Source organism: Oncorhynchus tshawytscha, linkage group LG05, assembly GCF_018296145.1.
Source record: "Oncorhynchus tshawytscha isolate Ot180627B linkage group LG05, Otsh_v2.0, whole genome shotgun sequence".
Lineage (NCBI taxonomy): Eukaryota > Metazoa > Chordata > Actinopteri > Salmoniformes > Salmonidae > Oncorhynchus > Oncorhynchus tshawytscha.
The window spans coordinates 69,770,146-69,782,502 of record NC_056433.1 but is presented as its reverse complement, the minus strand read 5'-3'; the positions used below and the strand labels follow the sequence as shown (position 1 = coordinate 69,782,502).

Sequence of the window (12,357 nt, the reverse complement as noted above, 5' to 3'; positions counted from 1 at the left end):
ATACTCATACAAGTCAAAGGCAAATTTTGTTACAACCAAAAATAACAAATGTCTAACCGGGACAGCCGCAAATCACAGCTCGCAAAGGATTCCCTGCAGACAAAACCATCCAAGCTTAGCAAGAAAATGGAGGCTGCCTACGGGCCAGTGTGTGGAATAAAGGTGGTGGAGTAAAGGTGGTCCAGAGTTTTTCTCCCTCTGATTGCACATTTAACATGCTGATAGAAATTTGGTAGGCCAGCTACACCAGACACTGCAACTTGCGAGCCCACCCTGACCTTTCTTACCTCCGATATCAGAGAAGTGAGTTTGTCCACCCAAAATATTGAACAAGACACGTCAGAAATCAAGACCACGATGAATGAAATAGAAGGGGAAATCGATACACTGACCACCCGCGTAAGTGAAGCAGAGGACCGTGTTGCAACATTGGAGTTTGGCGCCGTCACAATGAAAGGTTGGGTAGAATCCAGAAGGAATTGCAAAAATTACAAGACCTGGTTGATAATTTGGATAACAGAACATGGCAGAAAACAAAGACATGATACAGTTCTTTCGGAGGGAAATCCTGAATATGCTGGAATGCCAGTTTGAGAGGCCACTTAAGATTCAGAGGGCACATAGAGTCCCCACAGGCCCGCCCAGAAGAGAGCTGAAAGAGGGACGCCGTTCGCCGCCCATCATTGCTACATTATCGGTTGAAGGATGAAATTCTCAGAGCAGCGAGAGAGAAGAGACAGGTGACATGGCAGGGATCTACAATTATGTTCTTCCCAGACTATTCTAAACGAGTTAACGACTGGAGGATGGCATTCAAACAAGTAAAACGGATCTACAATCGAGGGGGATCGAGTTCATTCTCCGTAGGCAATTTGTTTTTCATTTTTTAAGGGCCTTCAGATTAAAATGATTCTTCCAATCACATTTCCTCTGATTGGCTCTATTTGAACATGAAGTGTCAATTCAATACGTTACTATCGTTTGCCAGTAAGCGGCGACAAAGCACAATAGCCTTGTGTGTGACAGAGCCTTGAATTTTTGTAAATAAAATGCTAACTATGTCCCAAAAAGGTATTACAGTTTGGGTAACTGTCAAGTTCATCAATCCCATCTATGTGTTGGTTTGTGTTGTTTCTCCCCAGAGCCTTAGGTTTGGCTGGGAGTCTACTTAGTTCTACACACGTACGTTTTTATGTTTTTTTCTTAGGTTTGTTTTTCTTTATTGCCATGGAGATCTACACCACTGTAATACTGGTATACTGTATAGGTTGTTACACATTCGCTTATTATGACTTCTTTATAACTCAATGACCAACATAGCTTAATTCAAATGAGCTAACTGGAACCTTAAAGGGTTAAAACCATATAAACAAGAAAAATAAAAACTGTTGGATATAGCTGGATATAGCTTTTGGATATAGTTGGATATAGCTTTTGTCCAAGAGACACATCTGAATAAAAAGGAATCAGAAAAAGTAAAATGCTCTTCGGTGGGAAAGGCTTTCTCTAGCCCGGGTACAGACCAAAGCAGGGGAGTATCTATTCTCATACATAAGGCCATGAACTTTACTGAAACTAACCGCTAAATGATTCAGATGGTCGTTCAGTTGTTCTCTGGAATATATATGCACCTAATGCAAACAGGCCCAATTTGTTTCTCAAACTCTCTTAGAACTGGGTGACATCCCAATATTATTGGTGGGTGATTTTAACCAGATTCTAGACAAGGATCTGGACAGGTCTCAGCCTAGAAATAGTCTGGAGAGTAAATCAGCAGCTGCAATAAGACTACCAGCTAGGGATTTAGGCTTAAATTATATTTCAAACTCAATACACCCAGGTGGGAGGGACTATTCTTTCTTTCTCCCACCCACAATGTTTACACTAGGATTGATTACTTCCTAATCTCACAGTTGCTAGTGGATATCTCTCTCAGGTCTACAATAGGTAATATAGTCATTTAGGACCATGCTCCAGTGTTCAGATGCCTTTCCCAGTTTTTACAGACTCCTAGGAGCTGCATATGGTGCTTGAACAGGACTCTGTTAAAATATAGCATATTCATCTAAATGAATAGTGATTAGATGTCTCTTTTTGAGCAAACTAACAAGAGATAGGAAAGTACTATGTCAAATTGAGGGGGAGGATTATATCTTATGCTTCATTCAGGAAAAGGACTGCCAATCTACACTCCACCGAACTACAATGTGAGCTTCAGCTGCTTGACACTTCATACTCCCAAAACAGACACAACTATGTTAAACAAGATAATTGCTACTAAATTTAAGCTTCATAGATTATATCATAAAAAAGCTTGATAATTCACTGTTCCACATTAATCAATCTTATTGGGAGATGGGTGAAAAACCTGGCCGCTTGTTGACATACAGACTGAAGCAGCAAAACAGTAGGAACCATATAGCTGGCATACGGTTGCAAAAGTGTTCAATTTCTACCTCGTCAAAGCAGATAAATGAGGAGTTTAGAGGCTTCTACAACACCCTTTATACATCACAGAACATACTGGACAAATAAAAGTTTGATAGCTTTTTTGCAGACCTGAATTTACCACAACTCAAGATAAGGATAGAGATGATTTATATGCACCGCTTAAGGTTGAAGAGATCTCTCATGTTATCAATAATACGCCTTCTAACAAGTCTCCTGGGTTAGATGGCCTCCCTTCTGACTTTTATACAAAGTGTCAGACAATTATTACTCCAACTTTGATAGAGTTATGTAATGATGCATATAAAGTTGCATCTTTACTCTCTTCCATGCATACAGCAATTATCTCTCTTATCCACAAAAAAGGGAAAGATCCACTTGATCCGAGTGGATATTAGCCGATTTCTCTTATTAATTATGATGAAAAGATCTTAGCAAAGGTGCATTCAAACAGATTGTCTACGCTCATTGGTAGTATCATCAACCTGGATCAGACTGGCTTTATCCCCCACCCTTATAGCTCAGATAACCTTAGAAGGCTGATCAACATATAGTGTGCTGTCCAGGACTCAAGCGCTCCAACAATTGCTTTGTCATTAGATGTTGCCAAGACCTTTGACTGTGTGGAATGGGGCTACCTTTTTGAATATCTTACACGATTTGGCTTTGGGGAGAAAAAACTTTATATGACACTTCTTATGCCTACGTTTTAACAAATGGCCTCATATCAACTCTTTCCAGTTACATATCGCTCTCGCTGCTGGTGATTCTCTGATCCACCTCTACGCAGACAACACCATTCTGTATACCTCTGGCCCTTCTTTGGACACCTCCAGATGAGCTTCAATGCCAAAGAACTCTCCTTCCGTGGCCTCCAACTGCTCTTAAATGCAAGTAAAACTAAATGCTTCAACCGATCACTGCCCGCACCTGCCCGCCCGTCCAGTATCACTACTCTGGACGGTTCTGACTTAGAACATGTGGACAACTACAAATACCTAGGTGTCTGGCTAGACTGTAAACTCTCCTTCCAGACTCACATTAAATACTCTCCAATCCAAAATTAAATCTAGAATCGGCTTCCTATTTCATAACAAGCATCCTTCACTCATGCTGCCAAACATACTCTAGTAAAACTGACCATCCTACCGATCCTCGACTTCGGCGATGTCATTTACAAAATAGCCTCCAACACTCTTCTCAACAAATTGGATGTAGTCTATCACAGTGCCATCCGTTTTGTTACCAAAGCCCCATATATTACCCACCACTGCAACCTGTACGCTCTCGTTGGCTGGCCATCGCTTCATACTCGTCGCCAAACCCACTGGCTCCAGGTCATCTACAAGTCTCTGCTAGGTAAAGCTCCACCTTACCTCAGCTCACTGGTCACCATAGCAGCACCCACCCGTAGCACTCGCTCCAGCAGGTATATCTCATTGGTCACCCCCAAAGCCAATTCTTCCTCCTTCCAGTTCTCTGCTGCCAATGACTGGAACAAACTGCAAAATCTCTGAAGCTGGAGACTCTTACCTCCCTCACTAGCTTTAAGCACCAGCTGTCAGAGCAGCTTACAGATCAGAGCACCTGTACATAGCCCATCTGTAAACAGCCCATCCAACTACCTTATCCCCATATTGTATTTATTTATTTATCTTGCTCCTTTGCACCCCAGTATCTCTACTTGCACATTCATCTTCTGCACATCTACCATTCCAGTGTCTAATTGCTATATTGTAATTAATTCGCCACCATGGCCTATTTATTCTCTCTTATCTTACCTCATTTGCACTCACTGTATATAGACTGTTCTTTTTTTCTACTGTATTTTTGACTGTATGTTTGTTTATTCCATGTGTAACTCTGTGTTGTTGTATGTGTCAAACTGCTGTGCTCTATCTTGGCCAGGTCACAGTTGTAAATGAGAACTTGTTCTCAACTAGCCTACCTGGTTAAATAAAGGTGAAATAAAATTAAAATAAATTTAAAAAAATTATCTTTGAGTGGCTTCCAGGCCACACTCTTTGAGTGGCCTCTGGGACCCCAGTTTTGATGCATTCTCACATATGTGTAATACAACTGTTAGCCCCAACCCGTTCAATGCCATTTTTTGGGGTACTTTTCCGAGACCAGAATGCTACCAAGCCTCGCATTTGTCTCGCTACTAGCTCGCCGCTAAGTCCTCTTTCACTGGAAGTATGCAAAGCTGCCTTCCTTTATGCAGTGGGTTAAGGAAGTGATGTCATCTCTGTCTCTGGAGAAGGTCAGGTACACTGTGCTTGGGTCCCAACAGAAGTTTGACTTAACCTAGGCTCCATTAATACAATATGTGGAGAGCCTGTCTTTTACTTAGTGGAACTTGCATATTTTGGTAAGCTGTCATGTCTGTTTTAGTGGCCATTTGTGCTGATATGAATTTTATTTAACTTTTTCCATTGTTTTTGTTTATTTTACTGTTTTTCTGTTTGTTTCTGTCCTATTTAATTGACTTTAATAGTATATCTTTGTATGATGCCTTGGTTGGTGGGTGGATTGGAGGGAGGGTGGATTAGAGGGTGGATTGGAGGGAGGGAGGGTGGATTGGAGGCTGGGGTGGGTGGATTGGAGGGAGGGAGGGAGGTTGGGTGGATTGGAGGGAGGGGTGGGTGGATTGGAGGGCGGGAGGAAGGGTGGATTGGAGGGAAGGGTGGGTGGAAGGGCAGGATGGATGGATGTAAGATTTAGGGGTTGAGGTTGTACTGTTTTTGTTCTCATATTGGAACATCTATAAATAAAGTAAAAAATAAATAAATAGAAGTGAAATGTATCTGAAGTCAGTTGTTAATGTAGTGTAGCAGTGGTGCTATTATTTATTTTAATTTTAAAAATGATATTGTTTTTGGTGTCTCATATCATTATCTGGTTTTATATTATGTTTATAATAGTCTGTATTTGTCATATCATGTCCTTTTTGTTGTTAATAAATTGTTCATTAAAAAATGAAGAACGCATTACCCTGACGAGAGGTACCGAGAGGAGAGGGATAGGTCAGGGGCATTAAAAACACAGATGAAAAAACAGAAAAGCAAAAAGACCCTGCTGTATCAATATAACTCTGTCCATTAGGGTAATTAGCTAAGGCTCAAGGAGCATTCCTGACGGGCTGTGTAGGACCAGTTACTGGGATACCTGGCCTGGGACTGAGATGTGTTACCACACAACACAGTAGTCAAGTATGTTGGTCTTGCTGCAGTTAAAAACAACACATCGCTGGTATGTCGCTTTAAATCACAACATCCATGTTTGGTACCTTTCCATTCCAGCCATTATAAAGAGCCCATCCTCCCTCCACCAGCTGCCACTGGTGTAAGATGTTAGCGTAGCATCATCACTCTGCTCCAGCTCTAAGCTTCTAACTGAAAGGCCAGCTGGTAATCCTGTGTAACGGGAACCATTTTGTTGTCTAACTGAGAAGGCAACCCAACACCTCCTCTCCTCTCAACCCGTACTCACTCAGAGAGAAACGGCCAGTGGGATGGGAAACCCAACAGACCTATCTGGGTTCAAACAGGGTTCATTTTCTTTTAAATACTTTCTATGCACTTGATTGAGCTTGCTCTGGCTGAAATGGAAACAATGGAATACTCCCAAAAGTGCAAACCCTCCCTGACCATCTGGCACTCCAGACCAGGCAAAATCAAACACTCCAAAGTATATAAAAGAAAACCAGTACTATTTGAACCCAGGTCTGTAACCCATCTGTACAGAGGAGGGGAGGGAGGATCAAATAGCTAGACACCTCATATGCATACAGTCACAGCAGTATTCAGTGAAACTGTACCAACCACACTGATGTGATAAATTCCCCCTTGGTTCAAAAGAATACTTTGCATTTTAGCACAGGATGCGTCCCAAATGACACTCTATTCCCTATATAGGGCTCTTGTCAAAAGTAGTGCACAATAAAGGAAATAGGGTGTCATGTGGGATGCGTGCATTGTATTAAATGAGGCGCACTTTGACCCTGGAGAACACTGAGGCTAGAGTTGTACCCTTCTATGAGTAGGCCATGAGAGTAATTGGTGCTCTTCATAGTACAATGCAACCACTCAGTCCCTGCCTCTGTCTACACTACTGTTATCTATGTACAATCAGGCTACTGCCAGCCAACACTCTCCCTCATTCAGAACCACTGACAATTGTGTGTGTGTGTGTGTGTGTGTGTGTGTCTACTCGTCTGGTAATTGCAGCCTAGCAGTAGTATGAGTCGCAACTTGAGCTCCCTCCTTCTAAAAGCTTATGAATGAGGCTGGTCTCATAATGAATTTCTAAGGATTGAATCTTTAATACAACATTGTTTGTCTATTTTGACTGTGTACTGGTAGAAGCGCTAGTGTCAAGCCTTACACATTTACTCCATATCCTCAGATTACTAAATCATACATTATACCAAAGACAGTACAGCATGAAGATAGGATGAAACTGTAGAAATCCCCAAGAATGTTTGTAGGCGATGTCATGGCGACGTTGACTAGCTAAGCTCACGCGCAGAAACAGGTCCCCGGGTCGAAAGGTCGCCTCACTCCAAACTGCACATGTGCAGGCTGTCAAATCAAAGCCACTGCTGCAATATCAAGTTGTTTTGATGAAAATGAAAACGTGTCAGTTTCACACTTTCGTGAGGTTGGAGTAATAACATGTTCAACTCCTTAAGACATTGACTTGAATCTAGGTTGTGCACTTAGATTTATAGAAAATTAACTAACTAAAGAAGAATTTTTCACTTCTTTCATTTGCTTCTCAAACTCTGGCCTGGTCTGCTTGGTCTGTTTCTGGCGATGTTGCACCTCAGGGTTTATAAACTCTGTGATTATACTGTGTACATGCCATACAGTGTGAAACTAATGTATACAGTAGTATCCAGGGCTATGTTACTTTGTCCTAAATTCATTGAAAGACTTTACTACAGCTCCATACATGACAAGCAAATCTATTGTTATTATATTATGTCACCTCATACAAGTACTTGGGAGTATGGCTAGACGGTACACTGTCCTTCTCTCAGCACATATCAAAGCTGCAAGATAAAGTTAAATCTAGACTTGGTTTCCTGTATCATAATCGCTCCTCTTTCACCCCAGCTGCCAAACTAACCCTGATTCAGATGACCATCCTACCCATGCTAGATTAGGGAGATGTAATTTATAGATCGGCAGGTAAGGGTGCTCTCGAGTGGCTAGATGTTCTTTACCATTCGGTCAACAGATTTGCCACCAATGCTCCTTATAGGACACATCACTGCACTCCTCTGTAAACTGGTCATCTCTGTATACCTGTCGCAAGACAGACTGGTTGATGCTTATTTATAAAACCCTCTTAGGCCTCACTCCCCCCTATCTGAGACACCTACAGCAGCCCCCATCCTCCACATACAACACCTGTTCTGCCAGTCACATTCTGTTAAAGGTCCCCAAAGCACACACATCCCTGGGTCGCTCCTCTTTTCAGTTCGCTGCAGCTAGCGACTGGAACGAGCTGCAACAAACACTCAAACTGGACAGTTTTATCTCCATCTCTTCATTCAAAGACTCAATCTTGGACACTCGTACTGACCGTTGTGGCAGCTTCACGTGATGTATTGTTGTCTCTACCCTTTTGCCCTTTGTGTTGTCTGTGCCTAACAATTTCTGTACCATGTTGTGCTACTACCATGTTGTGCTGCTGCCATGTTGTGTCGCTACTGTGTTGTTGTTATGTTGCTACCATACTGTGTTGTCATGTTTTGCTTCAATGCTGTGTTGTTGTCCTAGATCTCTCTTTATGTAGTGTTTTGGTGTCTCTCTTGTCGTGATGTTTTGTCCTACATTTTTAATCCCAGCCCCCGTCCCCGCAGGAGGCCTTTTGTCTCTTGGTAGGCTGTCATTGTAAATACAAATTTGTTCTTATATGACTTTTCTAGTTAAATAAAGGTGAAATCAAAATTAATAACATAAGTGACGTGTTTTCTTGAGACGCAAGGCCATTTAAAGAGTCAATAAAGAAAGAGTAGAGGAATCGAAGTATGACTGTCATGACTAGCTGACTCAGAGTGTCTCTGTCTGTCTGTCTGTCTGTCTGTCTGTCTGTCTGTCTGTCTGTCTGTCTGTCTGTCTGTCTGTCTGTCTGTCTGTCTGTCTGTCTGTCTGTCTGTCTGTCTGTCTGTCTGTCTGTCTGTCTGTCTGTCTGTCTGTCTGTCTGTCCCTCCCACCCACCCACCTGGCTGTCACTGGGTGAAAAGTCTTCCAGACACGGACTCAGAGCACAGGACCACCCCAGTGATAGTCTTATTTATCTATCGTCTGTCCGTCCGTCCGTCCGTCCGTCTGTCTGTCTGTCGGCACTGGGCAGGCCAGGTGAGCCCAGGTCTCCTCTCACAGAGCTACTGTTGCTCTCTGATGTGCATCAGACCCCTGAATCCCATAGTCTGCCAGCCCACAGCCCTCTGAACCCTATACTCTCAGACCACCCTCCTGTTCAAAGTGATCAGAGCAGGGACAGGAGGGAGTCTGTCTGTGGAGACCCTATACACATGGATGAAAAGCGTACTTCATTCCCCAATATGTTTATTTTATTTATGCCTACTTTCAGATACAATACTATACCATTTGAATCTGACCCATCCTTCTCTAAAGAATGGAGAATGAAGAGAGGAAGGTAGGGAGAATCAGGTTTGCTGAGTTTAAAAACATGTTCTATGTGCTCTATTTCTATTCAACCATGAAGGAATGACCACAGTGACTGTAACCAGAGGTAGACATTTTTCTTCTCAGAGACCAAAAGCATATCAGTCCCAGCCCTCTAACCTTAAAACCATGTCAGAGCCCAACCTTAGAACGCTGCTCTGACCTTCACTGGTCTGTAATAAAGAGTTAAATTAGAGGGAACCTATGGATTAAAATGTATTGTTATTATCACATTCATATTCATTTACAAGCAGGGTTTAAAGAGAGAGAGAAATTACACAATAACAATATCAACTCATAGGTCATCTGTCCTCCCATTATCCTCATTGTACTCTTCCATCAGTCTGTCCTCCCGCCAGGCATTCTGAAAGCAAAGCTTGCTCCAACAGTCTAATGAAGCTTGCTCCAACAGTCTAATGAAGCTTGCTCCAACAGTCTAATGAAGCTAGCTCCAACAGTCTAATGAAGCTAGCTCCAACAGTCTAATGAAGCTAGCTCCAACAGTCTAATGAAGCTAGCTCCAACAGTCTAATGAAGCTAGCTCCAACAGTCTAATGAAGCTTGCTCCAACAGTCTAATGAAGCTAGCTCCAACAGTCTAATGAAGCTTGCTCCAACAGTCTAATGAAGCTTGCTCCAACAGTCTAATGAAGCTTGCTCCAACAGTCTAATGAAGCTTGCTCCAACAGTCTAATGAAGCTTGCTCCAACAGTCTAATGAAGCTTGCTCCAACAGTCTAATGAAGCTTGCTCCAACAGTCTAATGAAGCTTGCTCCAACAGTCTAATGAAGCTTGCTCCAACAGTCTAATGAAGCTAGCTCCAACAGTCTAATGAAGCTTGCTCCAACAGTCTAATGAAGCTTGCTCCAACAGTCTAATGAAGCTTGCTCCAACAGTCTAATGAAGCTTGCTCCAACAGTCTAATGAAGCTTGCTCCAACAGTCTAATGAAGCTTGCTCCAACAGTCTAATGAAGCTTGCTCCAACAGTCTAATGAAGCTTGGGGCAAGCTGCTCATGTGTGGTAGGCTTGCAGAAACCTGAATGAATGACAGCAGGGCAGACTATCCTGTGGAGATTTCTGAAATTATTCAGACCCCTGGACTTTTTCCACATTTTGTTATGTTACAGCCTTATTCTAAAATTGATTATATTGTTTTTTCCCCTCATCAATCTACACACAATACCCCATGATGACAAAGCAAAAACAGATTTTTTGAAATGTTTGCAAATGTATATATAAAAAAGGAAATATCACATTTACATCATTATTCAGACCCTTTACTCAGTGCTTTGTTGAAGCACCTTTGGCAGCAATTATAGCCTAGAGTTTTCTTGGGTATGATGCTACAAACCTGGCACACTTGTATTTGGGGAGTTTTCTGGCTGGGTTACTCGACATTCAGAGACTTGTCCCAAAGTCACTCCTGCATTGTCTTGGCTGTGTTCTTAGGGTCGTTGTCCTGTTGGAAGGTGAACCTTCACCCCAGTCTGAGGTCCTGAGAGCTCTGGAGCAGGTTTTCATCAAGGATCTCTCTGTACTTTGTTCCATTCATCTTTCCCTCGATCCTGATTAGTCTCACAGTCCCTGCCACGGAAAAACATCCCCACAGCATGATGCTGCCACCACCATGCCTCACCGTAGGGATGGTGCCAGGTTTCCTCCAGATGTGAGGCTTGTCATTCAGGCCAAAGAGTTCAATCTTGGTTTCATTAGACCAGAGAATCTTGTTTCTCATGGTCTGAGTCCTTTAGGTTCCTATAGGCAAACTCCAAGCGAGCTGTCATGTGCCTTTTACTGAGGAGTGGCTTCTGTCTGGCCACTCTAACATAATGGCCTGATTGGTAGAATGCTACAGAGATGGTTGTCCTTCTGGAAAATTCTCCCATCTCCACAGAGGAACTGGAGTTCAGTCAGAGGGACCATCGGGTTCTTGGTCACCTCCCTGACCAAGGCCCTTCTCCCCCGATTGCTCAGTTTGGCCGGGCAGCCAGCTCTAGGAAGAGTCTTAGGTGTTTCAAACATCCTCCATTTAAGAATGATGGAGGCCACTGTGTTCGTGGGGACCTTCAATGCTGCAGAAATGTTTTGGTACCCTTCCCCAGATCTGTGCCTTGACATAATCCTGTCTCGGAGCCCTAAGGACAATTCCTTCGACCTCAAGTGGCCATGTTCCCTAAGAAAGCCTCTCCTAATCCTGATAAACATCCCCTCAAAGCTGTCATAACCTGAGTATACGGAGCAGCACTATCCAATACTAAATTACTGTGTGTGAAAACAAAAAGCAAATTCTCTAGAGCTAAATTTAAACTGGTCACGTATGTCAACAAAATCCCCAAAATCTAATCAACTTTTATTTGTCATGTATCAAATACAACAGGTGTAGACTTTACCGTGAAATGCTTGCTTACAAGCCCTTTCCAACGATGCAGAATTTAGAAATAATAATAAAATAAGTAACACAAGGAATTAAATCAAATACACAAGAATTGTGCTATATATAGGGAGTACTAGATCAATGTGCAGAGGTACAAGGTATTTGAGGGAGATACTATATGTACATGAAAGCAGGGTAATCAGGGTAATCAGGCATCAAGGATAGATAATAATACAACAACTATAATGTTTCTAGTTTCTCACTTTTAGCAGAGCTGGGGGAGTAGAGTTACAGGGCATACACACTGTCCTTGAGGTAAACTTACTGCTGTAACGGCAGCAGCCTCTGCTATGTACCATAAGATACTGGGCTTCAACAATGGAGCCCAGATGTATGCAACAAAGCACTTTCGTTACTATTGTCAGATAAGAGACAGAGAAAGAGAGAGAGACTCTCCTTAAAGAGATAAGGAGTTATTCACTCTTAGAGACATGCCAATTAACTACATCATTAAGTGTCTGTCCCTCACCTGAGAGAAGAACTATACACTACCTGTAGCACAAAAGAAAGGGACTGCCCTTCAATGGTTTAAGTTATAAGCTAAGCCTGAATAAAAAGACATCCACTCTGTTAGTCTATAGTACTGGCTCACACTATGTCCAATTGGTGATTGTCTCACAGACTGACAACATGCAGCACGCTGGCACTTGTCCTCTAATGTGTCCATTCCTCCACTCAGCATACATATTCATCAAACAAGTGGTATAATGACACATTATTCTCCAGTCACAACAAGTTCTGAGTTCCAAAGTGAGAATATAAGCCTACTATTA

At 42.4% G+C, this 12,357-nt stretch overlaps 1 protein-coding gene across 4 annotated transcripts in view; it reads right to left on the bottom strand.

The window, feature by feature from the left end:
- LOC112251285 (CMP-N-acetylneuraminate-beta-1,4-galactoside alpha-2,3-sialyltransferase) overlaps nt 1-12,357 on the bottom strand; it is a 75,484-nt gene that overhangs the window by 20,488 nt on the left and 42,639 nt on the right. The gene's annotated exons all lie outside the window — the stretch shown is intronic.